Source organism: Ursus maritimus, unplaced genomic scaffold, assembly GCF_017311325.1.
Source record: "Ursus maritimus isolate PB19 unplaced genomic scaffold, ASM1731132v1 scaffold_4, whole genome shotgun sequence".
In the NCBI taxonomy this organism is placed as follows: domain Eukaryota; kingdom Metazoa; phylum Chordata; class Mammalia; order Carnivora; family Ursidae; genus Ursus; species Ursus maritimus.
Window position 1 is genome coordinate 69,009,787 of NW_024426552.1, and position 24,565 is coordinate 69,034,351.

Consider the following 24,565-nt stretch of genomic DNA (forward strand, 5'->3'; position numbering starts at 1 on the left):
CCGGGACGCGGGCCGTCGCTCTCTTCCTTCTTCCTTCTCCGAGGCCTGGCCGGCGCGAGCGGCCCGCAGCAGCCTACCTGCCGGGGGTAGCGCCGGGGCAGCCGCCACCTGCGTGCCTGGAGCCGCGGCTCCTGGGGCGGTGGCTCATTGTCTGCTCCCTAGGGCCGTTTTCTTCGGCTTTAGCCCGAAATGGGAAGCTCGCTAGGCTGGCGAAGTCTAACTCTTCCTGGACCCAGCCCTGCCCAGGGCCGTGTCGCGCCACAGGCTCTGCCCACTCTCGGTCTCCCTTCCCTCGCGTTTCACGGTCCTCCTGTTCTCAGTTTACTTTAGTGTTCGACCTCGCGTCTCGAGTTTTAGTCCTCGATTTTTCCTGTCTTACTGAGTCCCAGCCCCTCCTTGCTACCTCTCTGGTCATCTTAGTTTCATTGGTTAGGCGTGTTGTTTCTAGTCCCTTTACTCTTTTCTAAACTACAATGTGTAATCTCTTCCATATTACGCGTTAGTAGAAAAGTATAGTTTTCCGAGGATTTGAGGGCCTTGCCTAAGAACAAAACTTTCGGATCTTCTCGTGATTCTTGTTTGATCTTCAGCCAGGAGGTGAATAGTTGCTTCTTTAGGTAATTTAGGTGAAGGTTGGCTTTTCTCCATGTTTGGCTTTCTTTAAAACAACACACGTAGGACGTTGCTACAGAGTCTCCGGTGGACTCAGCCTTTTGGCTAATTCTTTAAAGATAAAGTCATCCCAGAACTAAAGTGTGAAAAGTAATTTCTGTTGTCGGTTGGTGTGGTCCTTTTATCTTCGTTTTAATTGGAATACTCGAGGCAGTTCCGAGCGTGATTTATTTCCTCCTGGATAAATCATGCCAACTCCCATTGATCTAATTGTTTCAGTTCTACTTTACAAGTTATCTATAGTTGTTTGTTTTCTTTTTAACCTCTGTAAAAGACAATCAAAATGGTTAGGCCTAAAATTAGACTACGACGAGCTGTGTTTTGGATCAAGGTTGTGCACGTCACGTTTTTTCCCCTTCTCTGTTTGACTCTTCCGCTCTTATAAGTAGGCAGGATATTGAAATGTACAAGAATTTGCTTGGGGGCTTTTGTTTTTGTAGGGTTATCCAAAAGAATAACATTAAATAAAATTAGATTGGGATGAAGGCAGTGAATAGTAATTTTTAAAGCAGGTTAGAACTTGTCAACTTTGTCAGAAGGTCTGTGGCATTTGTAAAACATACTCATACTAACTTCTAAGTATCTTTTATGGATATGTGGAAATATATATATATATGCATACATATAAATGGAAAGCTTTGTTCATGTTCTATTAATACAGGGTATTGATTTTTTTTAAAAGATTTTATTTATTTATTTGACAGAGATAGAGACAGCCAGCGAGAGAGGGAACACAAGCAGGGGGAGTGGGAGAGGAAGAAGCAGGCTCCCAGTGGAAGAGCCTGACGTGGGGCTCGATCCCAGAACCCTGGGATCACGCCCTGAGCCGAAGGCAGACGCCCAAGGACTTAGCCACCCAGGCGCCCCAATACAGCGTATTGATTTAAGGCAGTTCTTTCATCCTTAGCTTTTAAGTCTTTCTAGCTATTAATCAACCAAGAACACTGATTTACATTGTGAAATATGAACCTTCAAATGTTTTTGACCTGTAATATATGTAGGTCTTAAGCCCACTTTCAGGGTTTGGTGAAAGACATTAATCTAAATTCAGTGAATTTTGCTTTCACTAAATACTCCACTTTTACCTAAGTGACTTAGTACTGAGCTTTAATACTGCCATTTGATAGTGTCAGTTGTCCTTAACTTGAGAGGTCTTGTTGGCCAAAGGGGCTGAGGTATAGAAATGTTGGAGTGTGAAATTTGGTCTGTTGATGTCAGCTTCTCTGTCCATTCTTCTATAAGCAGATATTTTTACCAAGGAAGAGTTACTGGATATTCCTCTTCACTTAGGGCTTTGATTCCTGGTTTACCATTATTCAAAAAGAGTGTTATTCTTCTGGACTTTGTGACATTTAATACTAACCTTGCAAACCCCAAATCATAACGTAACAGTAAGTTTGTATTTGGAATGTATCTACTAAACAAATGAATTAGGGGTTCCAGTGGTTCTCTGATCTTTATGATAGGCAGGTTTCCAAATAGGCATGGTTAACAGTGGTGTATATTTCTTTTTAATTACGCTTTTTAAAAAAGAGCTTGTTCAAATAGATAAAGATAAAGTAAGTAGATACTTTAAAGTCATTCCTGTTTCTTCTGTCAATATCGATTCTAATAATTGAGTGTAATGTTTCTTCTGACTTTTTAAAATTTCTCCTCTTGATTAAAACTTGAAACTGGTCTTGTTCAAGGCTTTAAGGCTTCGGGATTCTGATCGGTTTGTTTTCAAAAACCCTTCCAGTTACTTAGAGGGCTAATTCCAGACTAGTCAGAGGGCAGGTAAGTTACTTACAAATCTGAGTTGGGCCTTGTATCCTTCTTTTACCTTGGTAGAAGCAGAAAGACAAGGAAAAATTGCCCCCATTGCCTTGAAGAAATACTGATTGTTTTCTTCTGCGATCAGAATTTTCACTACTTCTTCATTTTAGGATCACTAACCTATTTAAGAATAGTCATTCTGAACATTCATGAGGGATTTCAGAGTTCTAGCCTATTATTATCTCTGAGGTACATTAGTACTTACCATTCCATGTGTCTCAAATGGTTAGGTGCTGGAGACCTGGGTTTGAATGACGGCTCTTCTACTTGACCCTGAATAAGACATGTACTCTTTCCAGGACTTGGTTTTCTTCTGTAAAATGGGGATTGATAGTAATAACAATATAATACAAATTTCATGGGGCTATTTAAAGCAAATGAGATAATGCAGGTAAAGTACTTTACAAATACAGTGCTTAAGTTCTTAATAAAGATTAGTTAATATTCCATTCTAAAATAGGTTTTAGGGGTGCCTGGGTGGCTCACTTGGTTAAGCATCTGCCTTAGGCTCAGGTCATGATCCTGGGGTCTTGGGATCCAGCCCCACATCATGCTCCCTGCTGAGCGGGGAGTCTGTTCCTTCCCTCACCCCACTCGTGCTCTCTCTCTGGCTCTCTCTTGCTCTCAAATAAAAGAAAAATCTTAAAAAATAAAATAAAATAGGTTTTACATTTAATTGCTTGTGTAGCAAATATTATGCTTCCAAACTTAGATTTAAGAATGCTTTCTGGAGGGGCGCCTGGGTGGCTCAGTTAGTTAAATGTCTGCATTCAGATCAGGTCATGGTCCTGAGGTCCTGGGATCAAGTCCCGCATCGGCTCCCTGCTCAGTGAGGAGTCTGCTTCTCCCTTTTCCTTTGCTCCTCCCCCTGCGTGGTGCACTCACTCACTCTCTCAAATAAATAAAATCTTTTAAAAAAGAGTGTGCTTTCTGGAAGAGATTGGGATCTCAGGATCAATTTTCTGAGACCATAACTGTTAAATTAGAAATTGTTTTTTTGGGAAAAAAAGCTTTGCTACTGATTACTGATATAAAATACAGGTTTTTCAAATACAAGTTTTTCAAATTTTAAAAAGTATGCATATTTCTTATAGAAAATTTGGAAAGTAGCGAAGATTATTAAGAAACAGGACAGGGGCGCCTGGGTGGCACAGCGGTTAAGCGTCTGCCTTCGGCTCAGGGCGTGATCCCGGCGTTATGGGATCGAGCCCCACATCAGGCTCTTCTGCTATGAGCCTGCTTCTTCCTCTCCCACTCCCCCTGGTTGTGTTCCCTCTCTCGCTGGCTGTCTCTATCTCTGTCAAATAAATAAGTAAAATCTTTAAAAAATAAAAAAAAAAATAAAAGTTGTGGTTATTACATATTGTTTTCCATCTCCATACATATAGTTGTACTTCATCTTTTTAACCGTCATGATACAGTCCATTGTACTTTGTTTCATTATTCATGGTTGTTTATGTTACAGTAATCCCCCCTTATCCACAGGGGATATGTTCCAAGACCTCCAGTGGATGCCTGAAGCCACAGATAGAGTGAAGCCTATATTTAATATGTTTTTGCCTACATATACATACCTGTGATAAAGTTTAGTTTAGAAATTACACAGTAGGAGATTAACAATAGTAACTGATAATGAAATAGAACAGTTATAACAATATGCTATAATGAAAGTTATATGAATGTGGTCTATCTCAAAATATCTCATTAGACTGTACTCACGGTTCTTGTGATCATGTGAGATGATAAAATGCCTACGTGATGAGATGAAGTGAGGTGAATGGCGTAGGCAGTGTGATGTAGCGATAGGCTACTATTGACCTTCTGGCAATACATCAGAAGTGGGATCCAGGGCAGTAGTTTACTGCTGGTAACTGAAACTGCAGAAAGAGAAACCGTGGTAAGAGGGGACTACTGTACAGATCTTCATCAACTTACAAGGGGGTTTTGTCCCGATAAACCCATTGTAAGTTGAAAATGGCATAAGGCAAAGCATAGCTTAGCCTAGCCTACCTTAAACGTGCCCAGAACACTTAGGTTAGCCTACAGCCGGACAGAAGCCTCTAACAATGCCTAATTTATATTAAAGTGTTGAATATCTCATGTACTTTATTGAGTAGTGTACTGAATGTGAAAAATAGAATGGTTTTAAGTGTATGAGTTGTTTATCTTCTTGATCACGTGGCTGACTAAGAGCTGTGGCTTGCTGCCACTGCCCAGTGTCACAAGACAGTATGGTACTGCGTATTTCCAACCCCGGGAAAAGAGCAAAATTCAAAATATGGTTCCTACTAAATGTGAAAACTTCACTTTCATATCTTCCTAAAGACTAAAAACTGTAAGTGAAACCATGATAAGTCAGGGACAGTCTTTATTCTCTCAATTTGGAGCAAGTAAAACTGGAGCCTTAATGAACTTCCTTGTATTTTTGTGCATATATACAAGTATTTCCATAAAAAGCATTCATAAGCGTGCATTTTAAGTTTCGATAAATGCCAAGTTGTTGTCCAAAAGTCTGTATCAGTCTGTCCTTCCTCATCAAATTGTAGAAGCTCTTCATACATAATACCTTCTCTTTAGGAAGATCTTTCCCATTTTACCTTTATCAAAAAACATTCTTTTTAATAATTGTTGTATTGGGGTACCTGGCTGGCTCAGTTGGAGGAGCATGCGACCTTTGATCTCAGGGTTGTGAGTTTGAGCCCCCTGTTGGGTGTAGAGATTACTTAAATAAAACTTTAAAAAATAATAATTGTATTTTAATCTTAATCCTTCTGAAATTTGTGTGGGGGCATGTAAGAGTTTTAACAATATAAAATAGCTTGGTTACTGAAATGAAATACAAGTATAGAAAAAATGTTAAGAGTTTTAGGTTGCTGTGAAATCAATTATAAAAATTCAGGGAGTAATATTGTAATGGTCTTATTGTAAGCCTCACATCTGAAAAGGAAAAAAAATGCCCCTTTGGCCCGTTTGTTTGTTTGTTTCTTTCTTTCTTTCTTTAAGATTTTATTTGTTTATTTGACAGAGAGAGTATTTGACAGAGAGAGAGAGCATAAGCAGGCGGAGAGGCAGAAGGAGAGGGAGAAGCAGGCTCCCCACTGAGCCGGGAGCCTAATTCAGGGCTCAGTCCCAGGATCCTGGGATCATGACCTGAGCCGAAGGCAGACGCTTAACTGACTGAGCCACCCAGGCACCCTTGACCCCTGTTTCTTGTCATCTACTGATTTCATCCTCATCCTTTAAATTTCTGCTTTTGAGTGTATCTCTCTTTGGGAATCTTTCTTTATCTCCACTGTGTTATAGATATTCTTATATATTTTCTTAACATGTTAATCCATAATTTTATTTGTGGTATGCTGAAAGCATGAGTTATTTATCTGGAAATGAGAGTTATTTCTCAATTTTTGCTAGTTGAAACTAATCAAAGAGGGAGATGCAAGGACAAACTCACTAGTGTTGGTTAAAAGTGATACATTCGCATTACTGAGTTCTTCCTCACATCTTTCTGATCAAGCTGTTACATTGGTAATATTTTTTTATGTAAATGCTTAATAGGTTCTGGAAAGCTAGAAGGTTTTATTTTGGCCTTGCACTTATTTCATAAGAAAAGGTATATTTTAGGACACCTGGATGGCTCAGTTGGTTAAGTATCCAACTCTTGGTCTTGGCTCAGATTTGATCTTAGGGTCTTGAGTTCAAGCCCCGCTTTGGGCTCTATGCAGTGGGGAGGGGGGGAAGAACAAGGTGTATTTTAAGATATATTCTCAGCTTTTAAATATTTAATTAATGTTCTTAATTTGAGTTTATTTAGTGATTTATAGGCTTATAAGTGAAACAAAATTGTTACATAATAAACACCTGAGCAGCAAGAGGTGGGTAAACCATTTAAACAAAATTTCAGGTGCTCTAAAGAGCAAATTTTTAAAGGAGAAGTTACATTGCCACAAAAAATAGTGGAAATAGAGCTAGATGTTTGATAAAATATCTCTATTATAAATTCTTCCTGAACTTTTTTCACCTTTCTGATTAAATACTTGAAAAGAATAAAGTCGCCTTTTTTTTTTTTTTAGCCTCTTATTCCATTATATATGGATAACTACTGTTGATATTTTGGTATGCTTCTTACCAGTACTTTTTCATATATATATATATATCTTTTTCTTCTATATATGTGTGTGTGTGTACACATAGCTTACTTTTTCTTATATATGTATATGTGCGTGTGTGTGTTTGTACATAGCTAACTTTTATAAAATTAGAATCTTGTTCTGTATAATTTGTTATCTTGCTAAATCTTGAAAGTTTCCCTTTGTTAAAAATTCTCTTAAAATCATCTTTTAATGTTTGCCTCGCATTCCATTGTACAGCTCTGCCTTACTTGCTCTTTTCCGGTTGCTGAATGTGTAAGTTATTTCCAATATTTTATATAAAAATAATGTTATAATGAATAGTTTTCTATTCATACCTGATTATTATAGAATATTTTCCTGGAAGTGGAATTGCTGAATGAAAAGGTATAAGCATTTAACAGTCTTAAATTATCCTTCAGGAAAGTTTGCTGTGTATCATCACTGGCTGTGTGTATCCCTTTTTATTGCTATCCTCAATGAAGCAGCCATCATTTTTAATGAAATTAATAGAATTTACTTATTCTTAGGCAAATAAAAATCTAGTTTAATTTGCATTTCTTGTTTAAATTAAAATTATTTTGTTTTGGTTAATTTGATTTACTTCTGATAAGTATGCAGACGTAACTGGATATTTGTGTCCAGTATTTTTATTATTTTACCGGTCTTCAATAAAATTTTATTTACTTTTGTTTTCCAGGTTCATTGTCTTGTCTGAAAATAGTATAGTAACCTTTCCTTCCTTTCCAGTAGTCACAATATTTATTTCTATTTTAGGGCTTTATTATATTGGCCAGAATTTCCAAGACATGGTTCAGTAAGATAGGCGATAATTGTCTTAGAATATCTTAGAATATTTTTAGAATTTACTGAAAGAGTAGGAAAAAATCTCAGAAATTTAGTTTAATAGGAGTATATAGGCCATATGGTAACTTCTGTAGTTACTTCTGTAGAATCTTGAATCCTTACTTTCTTATAAGTCAGTTTTGATCATTTGTATTTTTCCAGGTTATAATATTTTTTGATTTTCAAATTTGTTACTATATGAATGTATGTAATATTTTATTATTAAAATCCGTGGTGTGTATTTCCACCCTTTATTAGTGATTGTTATTTTTCTTGACTTGCCAAATGTTCATTGACTTAGTTTTTAATAACCAGATTTATTGTTGGTTTTCTGTTTTCTGATTCCCTGATTTTTACTTTTCTCTTTAAAATTTTGCTTTTCTTGCTTTTGTTCATTTTTTTTTTGTTACGGTTTTTTGTTTTTTGTTTTTTTTTTTTTGGGAGAGGATGAGTGCATTGGGGGGTGTGGAGCGGGAGAGGGAGAGCATCTTAAGCAGTCTCCATTCCCAGTGTGGAGCCTGATGCAGGGCTTGATATCACAGTCCTGAGATCATGACCTGAGCCAAAATCAAGAGTTGGATGCTTAACCCACTGAGCCACCCAGGCACCCCTGTTACACTTTTCCTAACTCAAATTCTTAGTTCCTTTTTCTTTTTCTTTTTTTAATAATGAAAACATTAATGCTCTTAATTTGCCTCTGAGTACAGCTTTGGCTGCACTCAATAATTTACATGAATCATGGTCTTATATTAATTACTCTCCAAATAGTTGGCATTTTTAGTTTCATTTCCTCTTTGATTCAAGAGGTATTTAGGACAGTTCTCTTCACTCTGTTTTCTTTCATTGTCGTCAATGGCTATAGTCTTTTAAACTTTCAAATTTACTGAGGTTTTTTTTTTAAGATTTTTATCTACTTGAGAGAGAGAGCGTGCGTGCAGGCGTGAGCACACCCATGAGCAGGGGGAGGGGCAGAGGGAGAGGAGAGAGAGAATCTCAAGCAGACTCCACACTGAGCATGGAGCCCCATGTGGTGCTCAATCAGACAGCCATGAAATCATGACCTGAACTGAAATCAAGAGTTGGATGCTTAACCTTCTGAGCAACCCAGGCACTCCCTGAAGGTGTTTTGTTTTTTTTTTTTAATGATTTTTTATTATATTATGTTAGTCACCATACAGTACATCCCCGGTTTCCTGTTTTTTTTTTTTTTTTTTAATGACTTAAAGCATAATCCAATTTGGTAAGCGTTCTGTGAAAACTTAAAAAAATTTTCTGTTTGCAGAGTATATATGTAACTTTAATTATTCAAATTATCTTATTTGGTTTATTATTCCTTTTTAATGGTTCCTATTATAAGACTTAGTCTTTATTAGGTTTTTGTTTTGTTTTGTTTTGAGAGAGTGCATGCGCATGTGTACACACATGGGGGGGCAGAGGGAGAGAGAGAATCCCCAGCAGGTTCCACACTAAGTGCAGAGCCCACTGTGGGGCTTGATATCATGACCTCGAGATCATGACCTGAGCCAAAATCAAGAGTCTGATGCTGGGACGCCTGGGTGGCTTAGTCAGCTGAGCATCTGCCTTCAGCTCGGGTCATAATCCCAGGGTCCTGGGATTGAGTCCTGCATCAGGCTCCTTTGCTCGGCAGGGAGCCTGCTTCTTCCTCTGCCTGCTGCTCCCCCTGCTTGTGCTCTCTCTCTTACTCTCTCTCAAATAAATAAATACATCTTTAAAGAAGAGTGAGACACTCAACTGACTGAGCCACCCAGGTACCCGGTCTTCATTACTTTTTAAATCTTAATCTGTCAAAAATTAAGAGAGTCACATTGTTTTTAAGAGCTTGTTCTCACATTGGGACCTTTACATTTTTGTTTCTTCCGCCTGATACTGTCTTCCTTTCATACATTATGGTTTCGATGGAGCCTTACCTGATTGGTCATCTAAAATAGCCTTCACCTACTGCACTCGATATCTAACTTCTTACCCTTCTGTGTCTGTCTTTATAGCACTTTCGTCTGAAGTTATTTGGCTTCTTTCATTTTCTTGTTTCTCTATTTCTTTGCTGTTATTCTATTTAGAACTTAGAACATGTGGGCATGCAGTAAGTATATGTTGGTTGAGTGTCAGTTTCTTTTATTTCTGATGATTTTTGATTTTTTAAGTAATAGACTTATTTTATATAGCAATTTTAGGTTCACAGCAAAACTGAGTAAAAAGTACAGAGTTCCAATATACTCCAAGCTCCCCCTTACTCTCAGTACCCCTTACCCCACCATCAATGTCTGACCGCGTATGGTACATTTGTTTTAATTGATAAACTAACATTGACACATCATTATCAACCAAAGTCCATAGTTTAGGGTTCACTCTTGATATTGTACATTCAGTGGGTGTGGACAAATAAATGGTGGATTTTTACTTGTGTCCATCATTACAGTGTCATGCACAACAGTTTCCCAGCCCTAAAAATCACCCATGATCCACATATTCATCCCTCCCTTCTCCCTAATTCCTGGCAACCGCTAGTCCTTTTACTGTCTCCATAATATTGCCTTTTCCAGAATGTCCTATAATTGAAATCATATAATATGTAACCTTTTCAACTTGCAATATGCATTTAAGTTTCCTTCTCATCTTTTGATGGCTTGATAGCTCATTCCTTTTTAGCAATGAATAATATTCCATTGACTGGGTGTACGGCAGTTTGTTTATTCATTCTCCTGCTGAAGGACATCTTGGTAGCTTTCACATTTGTCAATTATGAATAAAATTGCTATAAACATCTGTGTTTCATTTTTGTATGGATAGAAGTTTTCAGCTGATTTGAGTAAATAACAAGAAGCATAATTGCTGGATTGTATGGTAAGAGTATATTTAGTTTTGTGGGAAACCTCTAAACTGTCTTTCAAAGTGGTTATACCATTTGGTTTCCCACCAGCCATGGGTGAGAGGGTCCCTGTTGCTCAGCGTCCTCACGAGCATTTTATGTTGATTAGTTAGTCTCATAGGTATATAGTGGTATCTCATTGTTTTGATTTGCAGTACTCCCATGATTGATGTTGAGCATCTTTTTGCATGCTGCTTTTCCATCCGTGTATCACCTTGGTGAGGTATCTCTTCAGAAGTTATGCACATTTTTAAGTTGGGTTGTTAATTTTTATATTGCTGAATTTTAAGAGTTCTTTGTATATTTTGGGTAACTGTCCTTTATATCTGATATTTCTTTTGCAGGTATTTTTCCCCAGTCTGTGGCTTGTCTCTCATTCTCTCAACTCTAATGATTTTTATCATGTATTTTGATGCAGTATTATTTGATGCGTGTGTAAGTTATCTACTGCTGAAAGTCTCATTATCGATTATACTTAATAAAAATAATCATCATACTTCTGAGTCTTGTATTTCACTTAAATTTCTGTCTGTACTAAATGTCTTTGTTCAATAAATTATCCAACTTTGGCTTTCCATGCCATTTTGTTTTAGTTGTGTCTTTTTAAAATTACATGTAGGTTTTTTTAAAAGATATTTATTTATTTATTTATTTATTTGAGAGAGAGCATGTGGGAGCATGCACTCAAGCAGGCAGGGGAAGGGGCAGAGGGAGAGGAAGAGAATCCTAAGCAGACTCCGCACTGAGCGTGGAACCCAGTGTGGGGCTTGATCCCATGACCCTGAGATCATGACCTGAGCCAAAACCAAGAGTCAGATGCTTAACCAACTGAGCCACCCAGGCACCCTGTGGTTTATTATTTGTTGTAATTCAAAGTGAATGCTTAAAACATTTATCGTCATAATGAATTCTGTTGGGTGTGTTTCTATCATTTCATTTAGTGTTTCCGGTTTTTTTTTTTTTTTTTAAAGATTTTATTTATTTATTTGACAGAGAGACAGCCAGCGAGAGAGGGAACACAAGCAGGGGGAGCGGGAGAGGAAGAAGCAGGCTCATAGCGGAGGAGCCTGATGTGGGGCTCGATCCCATAACGCCAGGATCACGCCCTGAGCCGAAGGCAGGCGCTTAACCGCTGTGCCACCCAGGCGCCCCGTGTTTCCTGTTTTTTAATGATTAATTGCTGCTGCTTTCATTGTATAATGTACATAAGATAAAAATTACCATCTTAACCACTTTTATATATACAATTCTTTAGCATTAAGTACATGTACATTGTTGTACACCCATCCCCCCCACTTTTTTATCTTCCCCAACTGAACCTCTATACTTACTAAAAATGAACTCCCCATTCCTCCTTACTCCCAATCCCTGGTAACCTATTTCTAATATTCTTTATGTCTGTTATGATTTTGCCTATTCTAGATGATTCATGTAAGTGGAATCGTACCGTATTTATCCTTTTGTGTTTGGTTTGTTTCACATAGCACATGATGTTTTCATCCTTGCTGTAGCATGTATTAGTACTTCATTCTTTTTTTAAGGCTGAATAATACTCCATTGTATATATACACTTGACCCTTGAACAATGTGGGGATTAGGGGTGTCAGCCCCTACACACACAGTCAAAAATCTGCATATAACTTTTGACTACCATACGAGTAGCCTACTGTGACCAGAAGCCTTACTAAGAACATGAACAATAATTAACATATAACTAGCATGTGATATTCTCATAAGATTGTATTCTTATGACGTAAAACAAAATGTTACTCAGAAAATTATAAGGAAAATCTATGTAGTACTGTATCAGAGAGCTGGCATACAGTGCACAGTTCAAACCTGTGGTGTTCCAAGTTCAGCTGTATACCACATTTTGTTTATTCAGTTATCTGTCACTGTGTTCTAGTTTTTGCTTTGTAAATTTGTTGCTTTTTTCTCACTTATTTGGAGTTTATGCATCTTGTTTTTAAGTCCACTAATTTATAGTTTAAATGAATTCAAGTATAAATCTAAATTTAAAAAAATAAAATTTTCTGGTTTGTCAGTCTAAAAGAAAACTATACTTTGACTCCCCCTTATATTAGAAGACTAGCTGCTCCTCTTCATCCACCCTCACTTTATCTGCGTTTTCTCTCCACGGTGAACTGGGAACTTTGTATTCTTCGTATATTTTTTACCCATTTCATGTTTTTAACTTCGTCTTCTTTCAGGTCTTTTATCTTGGTAATTACATTCCACATTAACACAAAGTATTTAAATTTTATTTAGACGGAGTTGTTGGTGCTCATTGCCGTTTTTCTCAGGCTTTCATTTAAGGTGATACATCATGTTTGTCAACTAGCCTTTTCAGCTATTTTTTTTTTAATTAATTTATTTGAGAGAGAGTGCACAAGGCGGGGGGCAGAAGTAGGGAGAGAGAATCCTCAAGCACAGGTGCTCCTTTTTTTTCCTTTTTATTAAAATATTTTCACAGATCATGTCTGTTATACACATTCATCAATGTTGCCTGATACACTAGCTCCTTACTGTTTTTGTACTTCGTTCTTTTTTCATTTCCAGAAATATTTTTAGTTATTTTGTTTTAATTCTGTTTTCTTTCTTGAAAATACTTACAATAATTAGGTTGGCTTGTCATTTCTGTCCTTTGTGTGAGTTTCTCAAATGTTTGTCTTATCACCCGTTTGATTTTTCTTTATCTCTTCCAGTGTAGGCTTTATTTCTGCTATTGAAATTTTAGCTTCTTTATATCCTTTAAAAATTTATGCTGCTCCCTTTTCTTCTTAATTTACTCTCATTTTATCTTTGGCTTTTCTCTCCATATATGCCTGTTTCCTAGTTTGCCACTGTTTGGGAGTTCTGTGTCTTGAGGTGATTCATCATCTAAGTCAGACTCTGCTTCCTGTGGTGGGTAATTATCTTTCTTGTGCTACATTATTTTTTGTTGGGATCAACATAAATTGTTGAATGTTTTTTCTGCTGCTCTATCTTTGAATTGTAGCTGTTGTATGTTATCTGATGTACATTTGTTAGAAGTGTTTGTGGGTTATCCTTGCTACAGTGGGCTGTGATTCTGATTGAAACCTCTTAGGTGTATTGCCAAAGGATACATAGCTCCTAGCCTGAGTTCCAGTGATTAATAGATATTCATCTAATATAGTAGTTCTGGTGGGATCTGGTTTCTAACTTGTGCTGTTAGGGCTCTTCCTGATTCTAGCCTTATACCCACAGCACAACACTTTGCTTAAGTGACTACATCTCTCAGGAAGCCATGTGCTAATCCATGTTTCTCTGTGCTTGTACAGCTCCACCTGAACCTTACATACACACAGGAACATAGACACTTGCTTTTTTCTGGAACTTGCATGGTAAACTCTTAAATGTATGTAGAAAGATCAGAGGGGAAAACAAGGATCTCTGGCTGCCACAAAACCCACTTCTGCATAGCAACGAACAGCTTAGCAAGGGTTGGCTGACTAGTTTGTTTCTTTGAGGCTGATTTTGGGTCTCTAAATAAAAGGATGGCTGGCAGAGAGGGGCAAGGTGTCTTCATACCTTCTTTTAGGCAGATGGTTGAACTTAGTTTTATGAAGCAGAGCATGGCTGGGTTGTGAATCCTCTCAGTTAAGATTGACCTTATAGTTAGTGGAAATCCTTCAAAGATCTGATATAAGTTGTTTTCTTGGAAATTTGGGATAGGCTACGTGGGTTGATTCTGATTTGATACCATTTTTTTAATGAGAATAAGCTGGCTCCAGTTTTTGTTTAACTTAGATAACCACCCAAGGAATCAAATAATCCGTTTGCTGTTAACCATTTTTTAGTCAAAGGTCTTATTTTAGATTGATAGATTATCACTTTGGTGGTAGGAAATGGTATCTTGTTTCAATTTGCATCTCTCTGAAGTTGAACACATTTCATAAATTTATTGCCCCCCCTTTATTTTTCATTTTGAATTAATTGCCATTTAAGGTTTGTGACCAAAGCTGCCTTTTTTTTTTTTGTAATCTTTGCTGTTCCTTACTTCCCCGTTCCCTACCTTACAGTCATTTTGAAGCATTTCTGACTCTTGCCTCTTCTTTCGTGCTTGGTCATTGTTTCACTTTTTCAGTGTGGTGATTGGGTGAAGGCCAAGGGGAAAAAGAAAAAAAAGAAGGATCACATTTAGATTACTATGTTTCTTTACACACACTGCTTCCTCTGTATATAGAGACCTTCCTGTCTTTCCTTGCCTGGCAAATTCCTTCTCATCCTTCAAAAGCCAAGTCTGATTTCTTGGCCTAATTACTCATATAAATGGGAGCTGTGGGTCCTCTTTTCCATAGTATGCCTTACACCCCTATTAGCTCTTACCTTATTTCAGAGTAGTCGTCTGTTTTTATTTTCCCACTGACGCCAACTCAGAGGGAACACTGAATCATAGTTGTCTTTGATCTCTAGCGTCTGACACAGTATAGGCACAAAATAAATATTTGACTGACTTAGGAGAGACTAAGGTTTTTTCCTTCAACTGTGTCATTGCCCTGCTTCTAGTGTGAAAATGTAAAACACAGGTCTTTTGGGAAGTGGAGTTACAAATACTTTTTTGTTTAGATTTTATTCTGGTCTGGGTTGTTTGTTTTTTTAATGATCGGGCACTACTTCTGAGAATAAGAAATACTTAAACCAACCTCTAAAACTTCCAGGTGCTCCCTGTTGCCCAGCACCTGTGACTTTTTGGCCCTACTCCACAATCTGATTTTTCACTACTTGCTGCCATTTGCCCTCTTGTTTTCTTGCTGTCTCATGAACTAGATCATACTTACTGTTCCTATTTGTTCCTATTGTTTGGAATCCCATCTTCTTCTTTTTTTTTTTTTTAAAGATTTTTTTATTTATTAATTCGACAGGGACAGAGACAGCCAGCGAGAGAGAGAACACAAGCAGGGGGAGTGGGAGAGGAAGAAGCAGGCTCATAGCAGAGGAGCCTGATGTGGGGCTCGATCCCACAACGCCGGGATCACGCCCTGAGCCGAAGGCAGACGCTTAACCGCTGTGCCACCCAGGCGCCCCCGGAATCCCATCTTCTGAATGGGAATGTGATCTGTTGTAAATGAGGATTGAGTAGTGAGAATTTAGACTATTTATTGTCCTGCTGGTCTTATACTGAATATATGATGGTTAATGTGAGGTTCCTGGATCAGTTTTATCAATTGTGAGGATCAAAATAAATAGAGCATTTAATTGTCTTTGTTCTAGAATAGTGATCTGAAAGCACACAGAACAGTGACTCTTTCTTCAAATTTTGCTGTGTCCCCTGCAGCCTAAAAAAAAAAAAGTTCACTTGCCTCTGATATCACAGATAAACCTTTCATTGGTCGATTTATTCATCAGCAATTACTCATGTAGACACATGAACTGGATACAATGCTAGGTGTTAGTGGTTAACAAAATACTCACTGGATCCATGCCTGTGGAGTTTATAACATAGGGAAGATAGACATTAAAAAAGCAAATCCAGTGTGATGAATGTTAAGACAAAGTAAATAAAGTGATATGCATGGGATGGGAGTGAGGAGGTGTCAGAGAAGGTTTTCTGAGAAAGTCACCTTTAGGGCAATACTTGAAGTGGGTGTTTGACAGGTGGAGCTGGTGGACAGAAAGTAGGGTGACCAACTTAATGCCAGTTTGCTGAGGTCTTTCCTGGGTTTAGTACTGCCCGTCAGGTGTCCCAGGGAAATAGAATGAATGGTCAGTGAACAGATCTTCCTAGGAGGTCACATGTGAACGCCTGAAATGGCCATTAGAAAAACTGAAAGAATGGATAAAACTACAGAAGAACCCCTTAAAACTACGAAGGAGTGAGTATGGAAAGTGAGGGGCCTAATCATGCGTGTACTGTTGCGCTTTATCTTCAGTCTCCCACTTGAAGGCTTTAAGTAGGACACTGAAGTGACAGAGTTTAATGTGCTTTAAAGCTGCTCCCTGCAGTGTGTACAATAGATTGGGAGGGGCTGAGAGTGCATTTGGGGATCATAAATAACAGTGAGTAAGTCGTAGGCTGCAGTGATTTAGAAGTTTTGAGAGGCATGGATGGTTTTGAGACAGCATGTTTAGGTAGAGCGTGAAAGCCTGAAACAAATGATTTTCAAAAATCATTTTATTCCAAGACAATTAATTTCTTAAAAATGGAAAAACTGAACATTTTTTACTTTGATATTTTCCTGTCACCTGATAGAAATTTTCCGAGCAGAACCCATAATCCAGACAGCAGTTTTGTTTTTTTTGTTAAATGATGACCCTGGGTCCTTTTTTCACGTATGAAGAACAGCAGCGTAGGAGGCATGGCTTTGAAATGGTGGAGATGATTCTTTTTCTGAACGCAGCGAGAGGTGTGACTTCAGGTAGTTTAGTCACCTTGAGAGTAATGCCCCTGCGAGGCTCTCGAGGCAATCGATGGATCGATCGATCGTTCCAGGGATGCTTGCATTCTGCATTTGTTTAGAAGTCTCCGTTGTAAGTTACTCCGGGAGGCCACAGCAGTTTCTTTGGAGCTGCTTCTTCCCCAGACCTGAACCCTCCATGTCTGCCTCAGTTTCCATCATTCCCTTTCTTTGTCTATATCTGCTCCACTGTAGCTTTTTTTTCCCCTTAAATTAAAAAAAGAGAGAGATATATAATTCATATATGATAAAATCCACCCTTTAAAAGGTATACAACTGAGTGGGTTTTGTTTTGTTGTGTTTTTCTGTTTTCCGAGATTGCATAATCACCACCACTCTCTGATTCTGGGATGTTTGTATTATCGCAAAAAGAAATCTTGCACCTGGTAGCAGTCACTCATTTTATCCCAACTTCTCCCCCTTGTCCCAGGCAACCACTAATATATTTTCTGTCTTTATCAATTTGTCTGTTCTGGACAGAGAAGCTGATTCACATAAAATGTGGTCTTATGTGACTGGTTTCTCCCATTTCTCACAGTGTTTTCAAGGTTGATCTATATTGTAGCATGTATGAATACTTAATTTTTTTATGGCTAAATAATACTCCATTGTATGGGTATACCACATTTTTTTAAAATCCATTTATCAGTTAATGGAAGTAGGGTTACTTTCACTTTTTTTTTTTTTTTAAAGATTTTATTTATTTATTTACTTGACAGAGACAGCCAGCGAGAGGGGGAACACAAGCAGGGGGAGTGGAAGAGGAAGAAGCAGGCTCCTAGTGGAGGAGCCTGATGTGGGGCTCGATCCCAGAACGCCGGGATCATGCCCTGAGCCGAAGGCAGACGCTTAACGACTGCGCCACCCAGGCACCCCTGCTTTCATTTTTTGACTGTTAGATGAATAATGCTTCTGTGAACATTTGTCTATAGGTTTTTGTGTGGACATATTTTTATTTCTTTGGAGTATATACATAGGAATGGAATTGCTGAGTCATAGGGTAACTCCATCTTTAACCTTTTGAGGAGCTACCAGGCTGTTTTCCAAAGCGCCTGTACCATTTTGCAGTCCTGCCAGCGGTGTGTGAGGGTTCCAATTTCTCCCTGTCCTCACTAACACCTGTTACTTTCTGTCTTTTTTAATGTAGCCATCCTGCTGGGTGTGAAATGGTATCTCATTGGGGGTTTACTTTGCATTTCCCTAATGGCTAATGATGTCGAGTATCTTTTAATGGGCTTATTGGCCATTTGTGTTATCTTTTGAGAAATACGTATTCAGGTCCTTTGGGAATGAATTTTATGTTCAGAATTGAGTGGTTTAGAGCAGTGCCTCTCAGAATCTTTTGGTAATGAACTAATAACTTTTGTAAAATACTGTAAAATGAAAATGAAAGAAAAACAAGACATACAAAATAAAAGCCCCTTTTGTTGTTGTTGTCATTGTCATTGTCGTTGTTAGGGTCAACAGCAAATTACTGTGTCAGATTGCTCCGAAAGTTTCTAAACACTTCTTCTCAATTTCTGTATTTCATTGAGCACTGGTAAAAGAAATAGCTGGTCCATGTAGCACTCTTTGAGTGGTACTGCTTTCAATTACTAAAAGACATTTGAAAAGTAGCACTTTTTCTGTGTTTAACTCAAGACAATAGCTTGTTTCTTTTATCTTCTGTACTTCCAGCTCCGACTCCCCAATTCTAACTTACCATTGAGGTGATCCCACAGAGGGCTGGTTTTGAGGCTTGATGAAAACAAGCATTTCATATGGATTTTACATAAGCAAGTTGCGTTTTATTGGAACAAGCTAGAGGGTCCAGTTTCAGCAGAAGATAAGGCAAATGAGATTTGTAGCCAGTGAGGCAGCCTTCTAACCATTTCCCAGTTTTCCTCATAGGAGATACCCTCAGTGTTGATGACCCTGTGCTTGTGGTAGGGTGGTTTCTGCCAGGTTTTCAGAAGCACAGAATGCAGGTTTATCATAAAGCCTCGTATACTTCCAATCATGTCACTCTGAAATTCCAACATAGTTATCTTACTTGTTTGTAAATAAATAACTTATCACTTGGCTGTAACATCCTTGTTCTGAGCATGATTTCTTACCTCATTGTATATAGTTATACAGAAATAAGCGTTATTCATCTCCAACCTCTTTCTGACCCTGTAGCCATGAAGAGTCTATGAGCATGAGCAGTTCATTATCTCCTGTCTTAAAAGCTCTCGGAGCTCTAAGCATGCAGGCTGTTCCTGTCTCTGAAACCTTATAAACTAGGGACACCAAGGAATGCATACGTACACTATCTTGATTATCTTATGTTTTGGGTGGTGAGATTCTGAAATAATTGTAGGTCATTAGAAAGTATTTTGTTTGTTTATAGTGGCCTTAAACTAATGAGGGTGTATAGAGTATTTTTTTTCTAAAGATTTTATTTATTGACAGAGACAGCAAGAGAGGGAACACAAGCAAGGGGATTGTGAGAGGGAGAATCAGGCTTCTTACTGAGCAGGGAGCCCGATGCGGGGCTCGATCTCAGGACTCTGGGATCATGACCTGAGCCGAAGGCAGATGCTTAACAACTGAGCCACCCAGGCGCCCCTAGAATATTTTTGAATCGTTTGAAGTGAGTTTAAACTATCGTTAGTTCCTCTGTGTTAAAAGCTTTATTTTGGACAATGTCACATTGATACAGAAATTAAGAAAAGTGTTCCTTGCCAGCCTGGAGTTTAAAATCTTGTAGAAAAAGAGAAGAAAGATGCCAGTGACTGAAGTACAAAGAAGTGTGTAAGTGTAAACCTTACGGATTGCACTGTATCATTCTGGGTCCATTCAGGAGAGAAACCACACAGTAATTTGAACATGGAAAGAATTATTAACTATAACAAGAGAGTGGAATAACGAGGGATGAGTTAGTAAGAAGTAAATAGAACTCTAAAGAATATAGGAATAGCAAGTAAGGAGCAGCTGCTACCCCTAGGGCTCGTATCTCAGGACCTAGGAAGGAGCCCTCCTTCCCCCAGAGCTGAGATCCAGACGTTGTTGGAGAGAGCATGGCTGTAGATCCCTGAAGGTGCTGTGTGGGCAGAACTTGCTGGACATATGCTCTCTAGGGTAGGTGCCAGAGAAAGCTGTTGACAGGGAGGTGTTAACTCCACTACAAAAGCTCCCAAAAAGAGAGCAGTGGGAAGCTGTTGGCTGCTGAGTAAGCTACTGGTCACCTCGTGGTATAGAAGCCTGGTATTGGAGGAATTTGGGGAGCAAACACACCAGAACCAGGAAGCAAAACTTTTATCCTACTTGTCTCTCCTGCGCCCTCTACTGATAAAGCTTAATATCGTGCCAGCTGGCCAAGGGAAACACTTAAAGGTCCCAGATCTATTTTCAGAGTAGACAAAGGGATGAATTTGGGATTGAGAGACACTAAATCAGTAACTAGCATTGGAATGGTATTAGTGCTGTCAGAGTCATAGGAATAGATTTGCTATGAGATTATGACAGTTGAAGAAGTGGTATATGAAGGAGCTCTTGTAAGATCAGTAGGGTTGTTTTTTTTTTTAATTCAACCATGGTTGACATACAATGTTATATTGCTTTCAGGTGTACAGAGTAGTGATTTGGCACTTCTATACATTATGAAATGCTCACCACACTAAATGCGGTTACTATCTGTCACCAGACAATGTTATTACAATATTGTTGACTATATTCCCTGTGTTATACTTTTCATCCCTGTGACTTATTTTATAACTGGAAGTTTGTACCTCTTAATCCCCTTCACCTTTTCGCTCAAGGTTGTTTGTTGTTGTTGTTGTTGTTTTAATTGAAGATGATAGCTGTTTTTTTTCTCATTACAAAAATAGTACATGTTCATTTTATAAAAATTAGAGTATGGACAGTTATTTTTGTCCTGTGTATATTGTAGAAAGGTAGGGAAAGCAATCAGGTCTATTACCCATAAAGAGAATCATTGTTAATCATTTGATAAAATATGGCTAGGTAGGGGAGATAGTAGGGAGGGAAAGCTTTCTGTGATGGTGCTTGCTGCTTCTTTCGTATATTTGTTTACAGAAAAATTTGGCTTTCAAATATAATGCTAGGGATGCCTGGGTGGCTCAGTCGGTTCAGTGCTTGCCTTTGGCTCAAGTCATGGTCCAAGGGATCGGTTTTCGCATCGGACTCCTTGCTCTGCAGGGAGACTGCTTCTTCCTCTGCGTGCCGCTCTCACTGCTTGTGCTCATGTGTGCGCTCTCTCTCTCTCTGACAAATACATAAAATCTTAAAAATATATATATAATAATGCTAAATGATATATACTAGCATTTTGACAAAGGAACTTTCTGTTTTTGGTGTTTATGTGAAATATATTTATGTAAGTTCTTTTAAAATGTTTTATTATTATATTTTATTTGTTTTATTATTATTTTTAAATTTTCAGTATGATTAACATACAGTGTTATATTAGTTTCAGGTATACAGTATAGTGATTCAACAGTTCTGTGCATTACTCAGTGCTTATCATAGTAAGTGTACTCTTAATCCCCTTCACTTATTTCACCCATCCCCCCACCCGTGTCCCCTCTGGTAACCATCGATTTTTTCTCTGTATTTAAGAGTCTGTATTTTTGTTTACCTCTTTTTTGTTATTGTTCATTTGTCTTGTTTCTTAAATTCCATTATGAGTATAGTCATATGGTATTTGTCTTTCTCTGACTTTGACTTATTTCACATAACTTTATACCCTCTAGATTGATCCATGTTGTTACAAATGGCAAGAATTCATTCTTTTTTATGACTGGGTAATATTCCATTGTATTTATATACCGCATCTTCATCCATTTATCTATTGATAAACACTTGGATTGTTTCTGTAATTTGGTTATTGTAAATAATGCTGCAGTAAACGTAGGGGTGCATATATCTTTTTGAGTTAGTGCTTTTTAATTTTTTTGGATAAATATCCAGTAGAAGAATTGCTGGATCATATGGTAATTCTGTTTTTAGTTTTTCAAGGAATTTCTTTACTGTTTTCACAGTGGCTATACCAGTTTGCATTCCCACCAATAGTACATGAGGGTTCCTTTTTCTCCACATCCTTTCCAATAATTGTTGTTTCTTGTGTTTTTTATTTTCTCCTTCTGACAATGTGTGAGATGATGAGATCTCATGGTTTTGATTTGCATTTCGCTGGTGATTAGTGATGTTGAGCATCTTTTCATGTGTCTGTTGGTCATCTGTAAGTATTCTTTGGAGAAATCTCTGTTCATATTGTCTGATTTTTTTTTTTTTAAAGATTCTATTTCTTTGTCAGAGAGAGCACGCATGCGAGCACAAGCAGGGGGAACGTCTTCTCATTTTTTAATTGGATTATTTGGTTTTGGGTGTTGAACTCTGTAAGTTCTTTATATATTTTGGATACTAACCCTTTATCAATTATATCATTTACAAATATCTTCTTCCATTCAGTAGGTTGTCTTTATTGTCTTTTAGTTTTGTTGTTTGTTTCCTTTTGCTGTGCAGAAACTTCTTATTTTGATGTATTTATGTAACGTAACGAAGTTTGTCAAATAGACAATCACTAAACATCATTTTGGTGCTCTTTAAGTGACTGTTAGGAAGGTAGTCACATTGTAATCACAATGTAATCACGTTGACGGAATGTTGCATCTTAGAAGTCATCATGGTTTAGTCCTCTTCGCCCAAATATTGTCGTATGAATGCGCCTTTTAGGAACAGGGTTCTAGCAGACTTGATCTGGGAAAACAAATTGAAAACTATATCTTGCCCTTGTTGAGGTGTAGGAATTAATCCCCCCACCCAGATATCAAAGACTGAAGGATTCTCATGAAAGAGAAAGACTTTAATAATACCATATTACTGATTATTGGCTTTTATACTTTAAAAGTTGGACAGTAATTCTAGAAAATGAAAACAAAGTTCTTGGGTGTTAACCCATGACTAGGCTCATATAAATGGTCAGGCTACATAGTGTGAGGCCCATTTTCAGAGAAATATCCTATACTACTAAATCTAGACTAGTTCTTATTGACTTATCAACCTTTTAATCAGGTTGGTGCAGAAGTGAATTGTTTGCTTTCCATTTTTGACAAATTTAAGAAAAATATTAAAACTTATTAATATAAGTATAGTTTTTAAACCTTTTAGATATGATCTTTGACTTAGAAATATCCAACTTAAAAATAACCACTCTTCCTCTCATTATGTATGAGTAGTTATATGGAAAGGTTTAGAGTAGTGCTGGATTTGGAGTGTCTGGGTGGCTCGATCGATAAAGCGTCTGACGTCAGCTCAGGTCGTGATCTCGGGATACTGGGATGGAGCCTCATGTTGGGCTTCCTGCTCCGTGGGGAGTCTGCTTGTCCCTCTGCCCTTCCCCCTCCCCCTGCTCATGCTTGTGTAAGCTCATTCTCTCTCTCAAGTACATAAATATAGCTTAAAAAAAAAAAAAGAATAGTGCTGTTCAACCTGAACTCGTTGCCATGATGGAAATGTTCCATATCTGTGCTGTCCAATATGGCAGCCACTAGCCACGTGTGACTGCTGAGCACTTGAAATATGGCTAGTGTGCCTAAGTATGTGAATTTTATTGCATTTTAATTAAATTTAAATAGCCACACATGGCCAGTATGTCTACCCATATTGGATAGCACAGTTTACAGAATGTAAGGAAACCAGTTTGAAAGAAAACAAGTAATTTGAAGATGACTTTAGGAGCAACTTCCCATTGAGGGTCAGCCTCTCTACATGATAGTTTCTGTTTTCCCCAAATATCTTAATTTGAAATATTTTGAAAAATTTTTTGTATCACTAATGTAATTACAAAAATTTGATTGAGATTCATTTCTTTTTTTAAGGTATCTTTTAAAAATGCATATCCTGGGGCACCTGGCTGGCTCAGTTGGTGGAGCATGTGACACTTTATCTGCGGGTTGTGAGTTCAAGCCTCATATTGAGCATAGAGAGTACTAAAAAAATTTAAAATAAAGATGCATATCCCTCAGTGATGTCTGTTTTATAACCTTATCACACGCCTAATCTTGGTTCATTTTAGTATGCATCTGTTGAATGCATACAGTGTGCCAGACTCTATACTGTGTGCTAGGAGTACAAAGATTAATAAGGCATAATTGTCATTAGCCATTTAGTCTAGCTGGGGTTAAGTGAGAGGGAAGTGGTGTTAAAGGAAAACTTTTTAGTGTTCAGTTTTGATGTTTTTGATTTTACGTAGGCTCCACGTCCAATATGGGTCTTGAACTCAGGACCCCAAGATTAAGAGTTGTGTGCTCTACTGACTGAGCAAGCCAGGTGCCCCTTAAGTGATTGGTTTTTTTAAACCTCTGCATGCCATTTGATATGCTTAGGAATATATATACATATATATGTGTGTATATATATTTTTTTAAGATTTTATTTATTTGAGAGAGAGAGAGAGCATGAGCAAAGGAGAGGGGCAGAGAGAGAGGAGAAGCAGACCCCCCACTGAGCAGGGAGCCTGCCGTGAGCCTCCATCCCAGGATCCTAGGATCATGACCTGAGCCAAAGGCAGACGCTTAATTGACTGAGCCACCCAGGCACTCCGAAATATATATTTTTTAACTTAGCTCACTTTTCAAAAAACATTTTTCTTAAAGCAAGGAAAGATTTTTTGCCTTTCTGTCTTTGCTGGATTATTTTATTTTGTACCCTCCCATAAGAGGAATGCAGCCTCAGAATTCTCATCACAGTGTACAGGAAGACGTGGCCGCCAGCCACTCGGAATCATTCAGAGTAGCTCTGTGAATTGAAGCCTG

At 38.0% G+C, this 24,565-nt stretch overlaps 1 protein-coding gene across 2 annotated transcripts in view; it reads left to right on the forward strand.

Annotated features, from left to right (window-relative positions):
- PAK2 (p21 (RAC1) activated kinase 2) overlaps positions 1 to 24,565 on the forward strand; it is an 88,713-nt gene that overhangs the window by 151 nt on the left and 63,997 nt on the right. The gene's annotated exons all lie outside the window — the stretch shown is intronic.